The following is a 15,779-nucleotide window of genomic DNA, read 5'->3' as shown; positions in this document are numbered from 1 at the left end:
CGCCGAACTCAAGCGTATATAAGAAAGTAACGAACGAAAACCCTCCCAAATCCTAAAAAGTTTTCAGCATGGAGTCATTTCTAAAAATGATCACAAAAATAATTAGCTGTGCTATCATGCCTCGGTGGTCTGATAACAAGGAGTAAATGATGTGCAGGATGTGACATTTAAATGCCTTTATTTATCTTCTTTGTTGTCCAAAAATGTCATCTTTAGCGAGCCCTAGAAAACCATGAAAGAAAGGGATGTTTTGTGGGCTTTTTTATAGCTTGGGTCTTTAAGTTGTCAATGAGACAGTCATTGGGCCTTTGTGGTTATTATCATGAGCTTTCTACGCAGGAATCTCATCTGAGGCAGGGAACTTCATGGATTTTATTCTATAAACGGAAGAGGCAATTATAAGAAAAAATTCTTCATGCTCCGCGCGGTCCGGGATGAAAACATCCCATTTGTGTGAACTCTCCCCGCCCTTTGTGTCGGGTGATGTTGACATTTCATCCTCGAGCACCTTCCTGAACAATTCATGCAATCTTAGCCTCATTACCGTGTCAGGCCAGGCCAAAGTTCTTTGATTCTGAGATCCTGTCCCATCCTGGCGATATTGCTGCCATTTTCTGAAAAACGGAGTCTCTGACGCGGTCTGTTCCGTGGTTCTTGCTTACTTGTTGTTGTTGGTCCAGCATCAGATGGTCGCAATATGTCACAATCACAACCCTTTCGGAAACAACAGGCTTTGAGAGAGGTAGGACGATCTTAATCTACCATAACTTGGTGGGACAGGTCACAAAGACACGCCAGTAAAGACGACAACGTTGTCGTAGACATATCATACAGAGGCGAGCTTGGAAATTATTTTACTTGCCGGGAATGACGTTGGTGCAGCCTGATCTTCCGATCGCTCTCGGCAATCGAATACCTTCAGCCATTGTCGCGGTGATGATCCCGTATTGTTTGCTCACCCTCCGCAATCGGCCGATCACGGGACAAATCCAGACGACAAAGAGGGTCCTTGCGACCTGCCGCGACACGACACATTTTCTCGGGCGCGTGCTATTTAGGGATGCTTTAAATGACCGATGAAAGAAAGGTTTTTGATATCAAAAGAACCAGAAAAAGTCTGGAGAGTTTAAGTAGCGGTGAGTTGGTGAACAAGTTATGTAACGCCCGGGGGTCGGCCTTAACAGTTTTGGTAAAGTCTGTCGAGCGGATGGTGATGTCAAATCATCGTCTGCCAAGATTTGCGGAAGAGATCGTCTTATCGTCTGCCTTAATTATCACTTTTAAAAGATCTACAAATCAACCCAATGAAATATCGTCAAAACGATCTAGCCAGTATTAGTCTAGTTGTTCTGTTTTGGGTGTGAAACGGATTTAACACGGTTGAAACCGCCCTGGGGGGGGGGGGGGGGGCACCGGTGCGGAAGAGGCGGACCATTAACACTGACTAGGTGTTCTGTTATCACTTTTTAATAATCTATAAACAACCTTCTGTCATGTCTGTGTCGCGAAATGCCTATTTTGGACTAGGGAAGCTACCGGACCTGAAGGTATGCAGGAGTTTGCTTTGTCTTTGCCCTTGATGGAAGTCTCTGAAGGAAGATGCCTTGATATTTCCTAATTCTTTTGGGGTTCTATCGTCAAAGAAGGATGGCTAAAAGCCTCTAGAATGACAAAAATAATGAAATCGACTTGACCAATTCACACGGAAACACTATAACACAAAATGCTGTATGCGAGAAAGGCCTGTGTATACATGTTATGCATTTTCATTGCGATGGACCTTTTTCAAGGCACCTCCCAGTGGATTTCAGAACGAGTGGAGAACTGCCTTCGAGGCTCTTGCACCAACCTGAGATCCAGCCACTCGAAAATCCGGAACCGTAGTAAATCTATCAAACGCCAGCATCAATCACCTTCCCACTATTTTGATTACGAGCTAATTGGCATACCTGGAATTCGTTCCACTGGAGTATTATATGATTTATAGAGTCGTATAATTATGGACTCGAACAGTTATTATGATTGAATGATCTTTATATCAAATATTTGTGGCAAAAGTTTCAATCTACGGAAATCAAGTTTGTTTTGGCCTTGGACGACGGAAGTTAGCCATTTTTCCCGATTTTGCCAAAAAACCAAAAGCATCGCACCGGAATGAGATGGGAGACCATTCTACTTTTTAAGTATGAGATGGTGACTCATTCAATACTTTTCCTTCCGATGCAGATCGCACATTTTGCTCACCAAAATGCTTTTTTTACCAAAGCTGTCGGAAAAATTAGAAGATCTTAAAGCGCTATCTAGTGGATTTCGGACCAACTATAAACCACTCATCGCGGTCGGTGTTCCTTCATTACAACGAAAAATGACTTTATCTCAAATAAGTCTTTGTGGAGAGAATTCAGGTGCCTTTATCGAGAGAAAAAATTGTAAACGAAATGTACATTGTATAGTACTTTACTGTATACATGAAACTGTATCCACGTCCAAAAGGAGTTACGTTCGTTCCCCATGTGCAGCATGTACATGAGCCCACATATACTGCGCAATACATGCCCATTGAACACACCGAGTGGCACTAGTCTCGAACTCATAACCCTCCGATCACAAGTTGGACGCTATTCAACTGTACAGGTATATGCAGGCTTCGTACAACGATGCTTCGTAGGAACTCTTATAGCCACCTTTCGATCAATCAGATACATATAATGCAGAAAAGTATAAGTGCAAGTTGTGCAAGGGTGTTTGCAATTTTCAAAGCACCTCAAAAACCGGCGTAAGAAAGCAACATGACAACTGGTTGCGACAAAAGGCAGTCGCAGTGATACGCATTAGGCTTTCCCCAATAGAAGGCTACAATCTAGTCAGCCTTCCGAAAATGTATTCGGCTGCAAAACCATATAATTCTTTCTGATCGTCCCAATCTATTGTGTAATGCCTAGTTAGAATCAATACGACCCTACACGATATCATCACGTTTATGAGCACGAACTGCTGAGAAAATAAGCCCTTCGTGACACTAAGCTGATATTTATTCGCCAGGCTGCATATAAACAGACGTTAGTGGTCGTCGGTTAGGGACATTAGATCCATTCCACCGAAATGTCCGATCCATCATCTTCCGGATGAGGCAGAGCGGAGGAAGCTAATGGCCGCCTGTTGCTTCCGTTGACCGAGCATATATACGGAGTCAAGTGAAACTGGCTGTAGCGGGCGAATCTTGATGGCTCTATTTTTACTTCAGTAAGATAAGGCAATCTTACAGCTGCTGTCAAGAAGCAGAGTGGCGCAGTGGAAGCGTGCTGGGCCCATAACCCAGAGGTCCGTAGATCGAAACTACGCTCTGCTAGTATTTCTTGTTGAATTTTTAAAGTTTAATCTTCGAAGATGAATAAAAGGCATGGTTGTGCTCACCAGAAAATTTGCAGCAGGAAATATGAGGACTACAAAACGCTGCCCGGTCAGTATATGGGCCCTAGACAACCGTGACAATTATTTTTCTGTTACAATTGGTGCCAATGTGCTTGCCCAGCATAATGGGGTTGATTTTCGACTTGTCGACTGATGATAACTTCGAACAAATGGAAAGCAAGTACAGCTAAAATAGTGACTCCCTACTGACTTACAGATACAAGAAACGACTGCACCAAAGAGACAGCTACGTTTCCACAGAGAAATGGTAGCGGAGGAAGCTTATGGCCGCTTGTTGCTTCCATTGACCGAGCATATATACGGAGTCAAGTGAAACTGGCAGTAGCGGGCGAATCTTGATGGCTCTATTTTACTGACTCAAGTCATAACAATATTTGGAGAATTTACACCAGCACACACAGTCATTTGGTTTCTATGGAATCTCCCTATCTTCAGTAAGATAAGGCAATCTTACAGCTGTTGTCAAGAAGCAGAGTGGCGCAGTGGAAGCGTGCTGGGCCCATAACCCAGAGGTCCGTAGATCGAAACTACGCTCTGCTAGTATTTCTTGTTGAATTTTTAAAGTTTAATCTTCGAAGATGAATAAAAGGCATGGTTGTGCTCACCAGAAAATTTCCAGCAGGAAATATGAGGACTACAAAACGCTGCCCGGTCAGTATATGGGCCCTAGACAACCGTGACAATTATTTTTCTGTTACAATTGGTGCCAATGTGCTTGCCCAGCATAATGGGGTTGATTTTCGACTTGTCGACTGATGATAACTTCGAACAAATGGAAAGCAAGTACAGCTAAAATAGTGACTCCCTACTGACTTACAGATACAAGAAACGACTGCACCAAAGAGACAGCTACGTTTCCACAGAGAAATGGTAGCGGAGGAAGCTTATGGCCGCCTGTTGCTTCCATTGACCGAGCATACATACGGAGTCAAGTGAAACTGGCAGTAGCGGGCGAATCTTGATGGCTCTATTTTACTGACTCAAGTCATAACAATATTTGGAGAATTTACACCAACACACACAGTCATTTGGTTTCTATGGAATCTCCCTATCTTCAGTAAGATAAGGCAATCTTACAGCTGTTGTCAAGAAGCAGAGTGGCGCAGTGGAAGCGTGCTGGGCCCATAACCCAGAGGTCCGTAGATCGAAACTACGCTCTGCTAGTATTTCTTGTTAAATTTTTAAAGTTTAATCTTCAAAGATGAATAAAAGGACTGGTTATGCTCACCAGAAAATTTCCAGCAGGAAATATGAGGACTACAAAACGCTTCCCGGTCAGTATATGGGCCCTAGACAACCGTGACAATTATTTTTCTGTTACAATTGGTGCCAATGTGCTTGCCCAGCATAATGGGGTTGATTTTCGACTTGTCGACTGATGATAACTTCGAACAAATGGAAAGCAAGTACAGCTAAAATAGTGACTCCCTACTGACTTACAGATACAAGAAACGACTGCACCAAAGAGACAGCTACGTTTCCACAGAGAAATGGTAGCGGAGGAAGCTTATGGCCGCCTGTTGCTTCCATTGACCGAGCATACATACGGAGTCAAGTGAAACTGGCAGTAGCGGGCGAATCTTGATGGCTCTATTTTACTGACTCAAGTCATAACAATATTTGGAGAATTTACACCAACACACACAGTCATTTGGTTTCTATGGAATCTCCCTATCTTCAGTAAGATAAGGCAATCTTACAGCTGTTGTCAAGAAGCAGAGTGGCGCAGTGGAAGCGTGCTGGGCCCATAACCCAGAGGTCCGTAGATCGAAACTACGCTCTGCTAGTATTTTTTGTTAAATTTTTAAAGTTTAATCTTCAAAGATGAATAAAAGGACTGGTTATGCTCACCAGAAAATTTCCAGCAGGAAATATGAGGACTACAAAACGCTTCCCGGTCAGTATATGGGCCCTAGACAACCGTGACAATTATTTTTCTGTTACAATTGGTGCCAATGTGCTTGCCCAGCATATTGGGGTTGATTTTCGACTTGTCGACTGATGATAACTTCGAACAAATGGAAAGCAAGTACAGCTAAAATAGTGACTCCCTACTGACTTACAGATACAAGAAACGACTGCACCAAAGAGACAGCTACGTTTTCACAGAGAAATGGTAGCGGAGGAAGCTTATGGCCGCTTGTTGCTTCCGTTGACCGAGCATACATACGGAGTCAAGTGAAACTGGCTGTAGCGGGCGAATCTTGATGGCTCTATTTTACTGACTCAAGTCATAACAATATTTGGAGAATTTACACCAGCACACACAGTCATTTGGTTTCTATGGAATCTCCCTATCTTCAGTAAGATAAGGTAATCTTACAGCTGTTGTCAAGAAGCAGAGTGGCGCAGTGGAAGCGTGCTGGGCCCATAACCCAGAGGTCCGTAGATCGAAACTACGCTCTGCTAGTATTTTTTGTTAAATTTTTAAAGTTTAATCTTCAAAGATGAATAAAAGGACTGGTTATGCTCACCAGAAAATTTCCAGCAGGAAATATGAGGACTACAAAACGAACAAATGGAAAGCAAGTACAGCTAAAATAGTGACTCCCTACTGACTTACAGATACAAGAAACGACTGCACCAAAGAGACAGCTACGTTTCCACAGAGAAATGGTGTTAGAACAGATAGGATCCACAAAGTGACGTTGAGCATACTAATGATGCTGATAAAACAAACAGATCCATAAAGCTGGCATATTTGAAAATAATGCAACGCAGAATTGAACAGTTGGTAAGCGTTTTTTTCACCACTAAAGATGTTAGTTATTCGAGAGTATTTTTTGTATGAAAGACTCTGGTTATTCAGAGAATGCGAAAAGGCCACTCGAGCCACTAAAGGCCACTCGAGCAACATGAAACACTTCTTGGTCGTTTTGACAAATAAGTATTGTGTGTTTACATGTGTTGTGCATGAAGGTACATTTCATTGCTTTCATCATAATGGAGGAATCCAAAAGCTTACGCCGGGTAAAACAACACAAGAAAACTGCCGTGCTGTCTCTTTGTATCACGAAATATGCAACATCGATTGTGGAAACAACCGCCCTGGGCAACTGCACAGTGTGCTCAGCACTTGATGACTGTTGTAACAATAACTACTGCAGCAATATATGCAATATATGTGTAGTGTGTTTGATATTCATATCAGAGGAGTCTCAATCTCATGACAGTACACTCAACAACGTAACACAAGCAAAAAACAAATCATCGTGCCTTTGGACAAGAAAGTTGCAGCATCGATTTTTTTGGAGAGCCGTAATCTTTCTACGGTCTGTAGTTGAGCCAACCAAACTGATGGGCCACTTGCGGCATCTTGGAGCCTGGACGCAAGGGCCCAACGCGCCGCGTAGCGGCAAAAAAGCGAAGCTGGCGAAACATTTATAACGGGTCACCGTCACTTATTATTGGACTTATAGCGCATTTACGGGGTTGCAACTATTTTGCTTTATAGTGTCACCAGGAAAGAAAAGCATGCGACCTAACGCCGATCTATTTGTATAAAGTGATAATTGGAAGGTATATAGTAGGAAATATCAATAAAATAATCATTCCATTTCGTCTTTTGAGGGCATTTTTGATTGTAAAAAATATATGTGTACGTCACCGTAGTCTCTGCAATGATAATTTTATCAGAGCAGTCTCGCGCAAGTAGAAGTTCTTTACCTATTAGTTCTTCACTTATTAGTCTCAACGTCTGGCGCAAAGCCAGACGTTTTCCATTACGATTTCACTACGATGTTTGACAAGAAGGAGCAGTGCGCGAGATATGCTAATGAGCAGACTTCCCTCGCTTGAGTTTCTGAAGAATGTTCCATATCGCGCTAAGCTCATCACTACTGATTATGACAGGCGTGCAACGGTAGGTATCTGCTCCCCAACTTCCACCCTAATACGGTACAATAAGTTACCATTTGATGGGAATGGGACAATGCCCTCACTGTGTATGGAGTCATAGGGATAAGAAGACATTATTCATTAGTGTTGGTACAAGTGATTTTGCCCAAAAAGCATGCGCATTCAAAAAACAAAATATGCAAGGTATCACGTACATGACCATGACGACGTGCAGAAAGTGCACTGGCCAGTGCATACCCTATGGCTATGTACTAGTAAACATGGTAAACATGAACAACATCATTATTCATCGGCAGTTCATTTTACTCCGAGCTTTTCCTGAAACATATAGCCATGATAATTAGGCCTACCATGTACCATGACCAATATCAGCACTAGATCATGTAGATGTCAACAAGTTCACATGAACCGTATAATCCCATGTGGGGCATGCGTCTAAACCAAAGCCCCAAAATCACTTGTTTTGGTCTATTTCAGTTTCACTTGTGTTTCCCCCGTCTCCCAGTCCATAATACATTTACAGTTTACAATCCCCGATCATGGCCCAACAAAAGGTCATCGGTTGACTAAAGGAACACAACTGTTCAATGTATTTATAGTTGAATGCGATCAAACTACGTCTTTTCAATCGTGGATTGTAAATTTAACCCCATGGGCCTAGGGAAGGCCCTATAACAATACTTTCGACACAGTTATTATCTCCGCTGCCTCCACCATGTTACACACAGTGCTCACTGCTGAATCTAAAATGCGCCACCTAGTCAAAACAGGACATATGTTCTTCTAGGAATAGATCTCTTTCCAATATTTCGTCATTCCACTATCGTCATCACCTCATCATACTTTCATTGACATTACAGGCACACATCCACAGAGCACTCTTCAAATCATCTACACAGTGGTTATCCAACTAGGATTATAAAGGTAATTTCTTAGCCCCGCACAGTGGGTTTCAGTCTTGATAAAGGGGCACTATCCAAGATAAAGTTACAAGAAGTAGTCAATAGGGGTCTCTCACCTCTCACTGTATGTCCACACTATTCACGCTTGTACGAGGAATACATTCAATGCTGAATCTAACAACACCCAGTGCCCTTACTCTGTATATTAGTCACTGGAAGATGGCCCATTTCACTCCTTCCTTCTACTTCACCTATAGTCTCATTGCAAACGCCTCAGTTCTATGATATCACATTCACTTTCAGCTGTCATGCAACGCAACAACTGTGCTATCTGCCATCGCACATCAACGAAGAAGTGCAGCCGCCCACATTCCACCTCACGTCTGTCCGACCAGCTGCAATCCTCGAGGACGCCCCACTGCACCACGATTTCACTACGATGTTTGACAAGAAGGAGCAGTGCGCGAGATAGGCTAATGAGCAGACTTCCTTCGCTTGAGTTTCGGAAGAATGTTCCATATCGCGCTAAGCTGACCACTGCTGACCATGACAGGCGTGCATTGGACTGGTACAGGTTGGAACTGAACATTGAATATGCTGGTGGTGACGCTTTCTGATGAGAAGTTGGTCGTGACTGATGCAGTATCCTTGGACTTGTCCACAGCATCGTTCAATCATTGCTCTCTGAGCTGCCTTGATTCTGTACTTACCCAAATACTAAGACCAAATGCCTGTTGACTGTGCTTTAAGAGAGACTAGCGCCATGCCTAGAGATATGACTGACCCCTATTGGCCAATGTATGACTTTATCTTGCCTACCTAGCTGCTGCCTATAGTCTCCCTTTAACTGCGGAACACTTCAAAGTCGATAAAATGCCATGTTCCACCTTTTAATGTGTTCAGACCGCCATTTTCAAAATAATCAAGTCAGGACACTGCCTTCTAGTCTCATAATAAATTTTGCTTTCCTCAATAATAACATTTCTTCTTCTTCAATGCTTTCATCATTCCAAACTTCTCCTCCTCTGACTTTTACAGGGGTACAGTCATGGCAATCAAAACCCAAATACTGAGACCAAATGCCTGTTGACTGTGCTTTAAGAGAGACTGGCCCCATGCCTAGTCTCTCTTAAAGCACAGTCAACAGACACCAACCCCCTCAGACTCAGAAACCACAAACGCCCAACCCTTCCTGCTACCTTAATACTTCTGGGTTGTTGTTGAAACAACTATTTATTGTACGGGTGGTCCTACAAATTGCGTTGAATACTCTATTCACGGGAAGAGTCCCGAGAAATGACAAGAAAATGGTTAGCAGAGAGTAGTTTAGATCTACGGACCTCTGGGTTATGGGCCCAGCACGCTTCCACTGCGCCACTTTGCTTCTTGCCGTGTTCCTCGCCTTACATGAAGATTATTGTTGGTACTGACAGCCACAATTAGCAAAGTCCAAGCTCCTGTAAATCAAAACTGAGCAAAAACCTGCATAACTTTCAAAACTGCTTTCCATGATAAGAGCAAAAAGTAATTCGCTATAAAGATTAAATGCAAAATAACAAGAATGTCAGCAAAGGGTACATGTAGTTACGAACCTAAAAGGAATGGTACTACCTTTTTGCACTAGTTACAGCAGTAAGTAGACTATAAGCAAACACAGGACAAAAACATCACCTATTCCAACTGTGTATAGTAGTTAAATGTCCGTCACCAAGGCCACGGGAAGGAAACTTAACGCTACTAATGAACACTAAGTGACCATTCTGACGGGGAACATATCGAATCATGGAGTTCATCCAACGGAATTTGCAATTAGGCGAAATATTTCTCGAAGGAAGTCAATTTAAGTGCTACACATGTCAGCACTAGAGAGGCTTGAAGGCTGCGTATCCATGTATCCGCCATAGGCCGAGGCTGTTCCCTTGTGAACTTGTGGCGTTGTTTTCATTTCTCCATAGCATGTTCCGTGGTACAACAAATGGGATCGTCCCATCAGCCGAACAAAAAATCATTTTATGTGTGGCGCGTCACAAGGTCACAAGCGAACACTAAACAAGGACAACCGATACGACCGACAAGTCTGGGCACGCAGTCTCAGAGTTACAATTGTATACCCTTCTTGATCAAGGGGGCAACAATTCCTACCAATATTCCATTCGCTGTATTAGACAGGCCAAGAAAGGCCGTTCAAGAAGTACTCACCCAACTTATCAGTTAACTGCAGGAACACTTACGATTAAATGCTGCTTTTCGATAACTCGCCCTCAGTTTTGTGTTTAAAGCAGCACTTGAGGGTCGAAAATAACTGAGTTTTTGATACTAAGAGAGCGACTGTTCAATCAATATCTCAGTATCCCATACAGCTTGGTGTTTTTTACTTACTGACACCACTGACGTCTACACTCCGAATTACACTTCAGAGACTTCACTTTCTAAGGGACAATTTTTCATGTTCGAGCAAAAATCGTCTTGACAAAAAATTTGGCATCCTTTCGTTGCACCTTATAGGGTACGTACTTTAAGATTTAGCAGCAATCCGACCCACGTGTCCCACCACATAGCTGTTTTATGAGATGGCGGTGTCCATTTCGCCATCAATACATCAGGCATGTAATTAAATAGGATTTCCCTATCGCCCTGGCGGAGACGGTTTATGGATATAGGTCGCCCAAGATTGGCCAAGTTGAGGCATGATTGTTTTTACAGGCAATTGGTGTTAGCGCAGGACTTCATAGACATGCTTTATAATGTTCACATGTGCTTTACACCGTTATGTCCTTTTCTTCTGCAGAAGCGCTCACTTACATGTAGCATCTGTTTTTAAAATTGTGTCGTAATCCACCCACGACCCAAATGAAGATGTCCACGTGCCCTTTCTGCATATCGGTTTAAGGCCGAAAAAAAATACACTTCACAAAAGTGCCCTTTCAATCAATGTGCTAAAAAGGGAATCCTAAAACATTTTCCCGTGACAAATCACTACTGTTGGCCATGCCTGTAGAACATAGTTTAAGCATAAAATGTAAATACTTTACATACCCAGTTTCAGCAAAGTTGCTTGTATTATAATTGCACTACGGCATTGTGTCCAACTACATTTCTTTTTTTTGACCCTTCTAAGAATGAAAATTTATTCGTAGAAATATGCTAAAGCAAACACGTCGAACGCATAATTCACGCCTGTTAATGTGCAAAGACACCCTGTGTTAAAAGCGATTAAAATTGTAATGGGCGAGAATTCCGTTATCTTGTCTCCTCATGCATTTGTTAATTGGTTAACGGTATTCTGGGGACGGCCAAAGTTCGTTTGTGTGATTTACACCAGGTCTAAATTTAACCATCCTGGTGAAATCAGGGGTTAATAGGGAGGTTAAGATCAGCTCCTACTCCCACTCCCACTCCGACTCCCGACTCCAACTCGAGTCGGGAGTCGTGACGCGATGACGCGGTTAAGAAATTCCGAACCCGACTCGTCAGCCGGGTAGTCAGTTCCGCTCCGTATCGATAGGTGTCGTAACCAACTAACTTGATGCACTTGTTCTACATAACCATTACAAAGAGTTAAAACCCATTTTATGATAATAATTTATTAAGAAATATTGATTTTTTCAAGTTGGAGTAGTCGGAGAATACTTACGACTCAGGCAGGTCCCAGTCGTTTTCACGTGCGAGTAAACAACATAACGCGGTGAAACCCCGTTCTTATTGATGACGTAGTTCACAAAAAGGGAATCACCCGGAGTGGGAGTCGGAGTCGGAGCTGATCTTAACCTCCCTCATGTTCGCTTCGTGTGGTTTATCGAATGGTCGCAACTTAAACTATCCTCAGGAAATCAGGGGTTAATGCTCGCTTCTCCGGCCCACTTTGTGATAATATTGTATAGGAAGTGACTATTTGGCAAGCCCGGCTTACCAAACAGCGCCTTTTTTCTGCCCTAGATGGAGAGCAGAACTCATGCATATTCAACCATCCAGGAGCTCATTATCATTCGTGGCAACACGGTCAGCAACACTGGAGTTACAGTGAAACGCCTTTAGAAATGCACACTAATGCATTTAACATGCTTATCAGTTAAATCACGTTTATGACTTTTTTTGTAAATCCATACAGTCATGTACATGTACATACTTCTTCATGGATTATTGACCAAAACCCGAGTTTAGTAACAGAAATTGAATCGAGAGCGGGAAGTCGGCCATTGTTAAAATATGCGCATATAAATTCGAATATGACGTCACTGCTCTCTGATTGGCCAACATGTTGTAACCTCTCTGGCTCGCCAAAGAGGGTAGTATTTTTGCCCTGTTTGGCAAGCCCGGCTTGCCGAACAGAGTTGATTTTTAGTGCTGTTTGGCAAGCGGCTCTCCAAGCAGGGCAAAAAAAGATGCCTGTTCGGCGAGCCGCTTGCCAAATAGACCCGGCCTTTTGTATAACACGAAAAATAGTTTTACTTCCAAATAACTGATAATATCATACACATGTACAGGTATCTCTCCGATCTAACCGCGCTGAATGTCGGCGTGTGGACTGCGGTAGCTCTTATGTTTGTGTTCTGAGCCCCCCCCCCCCCCCCCCAGCCCCCCCCCCCGAGAGCATGACGTGTACGTTGCATTGGCATTGCGAAAGATAAGTTCAAGACAAAGATCGTTCATTAGTTTTTTTTACTTTCTAGTCACTTACCGTATCTTAGGGGCTCCTTGTGAAATATTCCTTTATCAAGTTTAAAACTGTCTCACAGACCCGTCGACTCAGAACACCTAATTTACCAGCTATCCGTTTAATTTGTTGATGTATCCTCTCAATCCTACCGAATGGTCCAACTACGAATGGTCTCTAGCAAGAATGGTCCCTCAGTAACCAGTCTGAGACTAAATGACGGCGCTGACCATAAGACACTGCTAACAATCCTACGAATTAATGCACATAGACTGCTATCCCACCGCTTTATTAGCGCTCAATGCCAGAGCCAGTCAGCCCGATGATACTATATATTAGTACACGGCTTAATTGCACACTAGACTGCGGTCAACTTAGTATATATCAAATGACATGATATCCTTCTTGAGTCCTTTAAATTCAGACATCTAGTTCGACATTTTAAACAGAATAGCGCTAACGGAAGTATTTTGAACAGAAGGGCTGATCGTGTGATAGTATTCTCAACTAACATCACTGGGAACCATGACAAAAAGCCAACATTCTAATGTTTCAGGACGTATTGACCCGATTGGACTCCGGAACTCAGTGGCGGCCCGTCCGGCCGAATCTCCAATAGCAGATTAGCTGACGATGTCTCATAAATCATTCAGGACCAATATCGACCCAATATGTCTCAGTAGAAGCCATTTCAAGATACGTTTGTCTTCCAGCCTGGTTAAACCACGCGCCTCCCTGCGAGATCTCGTGACATTTGGGTGCCTGCGTCAGGAATTCATCACCGGTGAGACTGGAGAAAGGAAATCAACAGTTGGCAGAACAGTTCACTTCCGGCTGTAGTAGCCAGCCAATGAAATTAGTTCTGTCACCGTATACACAGATTTATCACTCCAACCACTAGAGTCCCAATAAATTAGATATGTTTACCTACATAAAAAATCATCTATGGCTTCCGCTAATTGATAATGGTCTCGTCACGGTTGCATGGTAGAGGCATAGCGAATTCATTAGCGCCATCCCCAAGGTAAAAACGTGTTTCCATTGTTTCGATGTCATGTATGTGGGATAAGTTAGTGTACTCGGTCTGATGATCCGCCCTGATCATGTGTAATCTCGGCCAACACCATTAGGCAGTTATTGCACTAACCCTTACAAAGAGATGTACGAATGACAATAAGTACTGACGAAATTTTTTGAAAACTTCTCCGATTCCTCCAAAAGTATAAAGATGATTTACGAGTGTCACGTAAATGAATCAACTCGGTGCAACGACAGACCTTCCTAATTCGTACTGCATTGTGGCATCGCGAAGAGCTTTCCGCACGATCGATGATCAAATGGACTTACAGCCTAGAAGTAGAGGCCTACGATTACCCTGAATGTTTATATTCTAAATTTCAGATACGATATCAGGTCTTACCAATCAGAGGGGTCAGCCTGCATACTCCAAGTCCCCCCCCCCCCCACCCCACCCCACCGATGTAGACCAAATCAGACCAGGCTCCAAATCTACACTGACCGTGTTAATATAAAAGCTCGGATCAATCTGGTTTCGGTACTGAGTTGATACTTTAAACTAAATCAAAGGAATTGTCATAATAGATAATTCTGTCTTCGAGCCAGAAACACTGAGCTCCTCACGCCTTGGCACGAGAAAACCTACTAACCAGCCAGGCATTGTCAAATCAACACACTGCATAAAACCATGAGGAGCCTTAACATCATTCATCACTTTAATGTATTTCCTAAATACTTGAACCATAAGATGCATATCAAGGCATCTTTTACGTCAGTTGCAAGACTATCTCACGTGTTTGCGAGCATCATTGCGGACAGGCAGAGTGTTATTTGGTTAAAATTGCTCTACTTAAGCAATTCGGGAGAATAACTTGTCAAAAACAGCAGACAGTACGATCTCGATGGGCATAATATTCTGATAGAAGTCGATTCTCGAATTAGCATTTGCTATCAGCGAGAAAAACAGACATTGTTGATAATATCAACGCAGCCGACGCTGCCTTATTGCCTGTGTTTTTTCGCCTCTTTTCTTTTTCTATAACGGCAATTAAAGCTGAAGTACATATTGTAGCAAGCGAAACGAATGTGGAGCGAACTGTATTTTTTATCTCAGGCACAAGTGGTTTCTACGACAGCAGCAGGCCACCGTGTAGAACAGTTATGACCACACGAGGCATGATCAAACCATCAAACCTGTCTGTATGAAGAAGACCTATAAGGTTGCCGAATGGAAGAACACCAACCCTCGTCATTCATCAAAATCATTCAATCAATCTATCCGTTTACAATGTACTTTCTATCAAATTGCATGTCAAGGAAGCCGAAATAGCTCAGTTGGGAGAGCGTTAGACTGAAGATCTAAAGGTCCCTGGTTCGATCCCGGGTTTCGGCAAGTTATCCATTTTTCACTTCGCATTGGAAAGTGTGAGGCTATTATTTTATCTTTTTTCTGTCTTCGTTTTTTTTCAAATTTTGCAACATCAGTGCGATGATTCATTTCACTTTAGAAATTATGATAACTGCTCCAGTAGAATCCATGAGCGACTTTTTTTAGGCTAATATGAAGTTTTGATGGATATTTGAAACTTGCAAGGCGACAAATGATAATAATCCTACGTGAATTGCATCCGGGGCCGGGTATCCGCCTATCAATGAAACGCATAAAATTACTTGTTGCCATTAAAGGGGTACGCCGTTCGTAATTACTGGTAGTCCAGGAAAATAGAAATGCAGTTATATACAATGCCATAGTGTATCACATTGTTGTTCTCAGCCTAGCCATTTCAACTGTAGGGTGTTTTAATGGTACAGCGTACATGTTTACAGATGCATACATGTATCATAGGGACATCTCGTTATATATGCCGGGGTATGTCTCCCCGGAGCCGTGGCAAATGACAGTAATCTAACACAAT

At 42.7% G+C, this 15,779-nt stretch overlaps 1 protein-coding gene and 6 non-coding genes across 9 annotated transcripts in view; 6 read left to right on the top strand and 1 right to left on the bottom strand.

Annotated features, from left to right (window-relative positions):
• LOC135486593 (serine/threonine-protein kinase PLK1-like) overlaps nucleotides 1–15,779 on the bottom strand; it is a 104,068-nt gene that overhangs the window by 33,763 nt on the left and 54,526 nt on the right. The gene's annotated exons all lie outside the window — the stretch shown is intronic.
• On the top strand, nucleotides 3,278–3,349 carry Trnam-cau (transfer RNA methionine (anticodon CAU)). The gene has a single exon. It is a non-coding gene; the product is annotated as a tRNA-Met (tRNA).
• Nucleotides 3,901–3,972, top strand: Trnam-cau (transfer RNA methionine (anticodon CAU)). The gene has a single exon. It is a non-coding gene; the product is annotated as a tRNA-Met (tRNA).
• Trnam-cau (transfer RNA methionine (anticodon CAU)) lies at nucleotides 4,524–4,595 on the top strand. Its single transcript has one exon. It is a non-coding gene; the product is annotated as a tRNA-Met (tRNA).
• On the top strand, nucleotides 5,147–5,218 carry Trnam-cau (transfer RNA methionine (anticodon CAU)). The gene has a single exon. It is a non-coding gene; the product is annotated as a tRNA-Met (tRNA).
• Nucleotides 5,770–5,841, top strand: Trnam-cau (transfer RNA methionine (anticodon CAU)). The gene has a single exon. It is a non-coding gene; the product is annotated as a tRNA-Met (tRNA).
• Trnaf-gaa (transfer RNA phenylalanine (anticodon GAA)) lies at nucleotides 15,184–15,256 on the top strand. Its single transcript has one exon. It is a non-coding gene; the product is annotated as a tRNA-Phe (tRNA).

Source organism: Lineus longissimus, chromosome 4 (assembly GCF_910592395.1).
Source record: "Lineus longissimus chromosome 4, tnLinLong1.2, whole genome shotgun sequence".
NCBI lineage: Eukaryota > Metazoa > Nemertea > Pilidiophora > Heteronemertea > Lineidae > Lineus > Lineus longissimus.
This window is presented reverse-complemented; position numbering and strand designations above follow the sequence as displayed.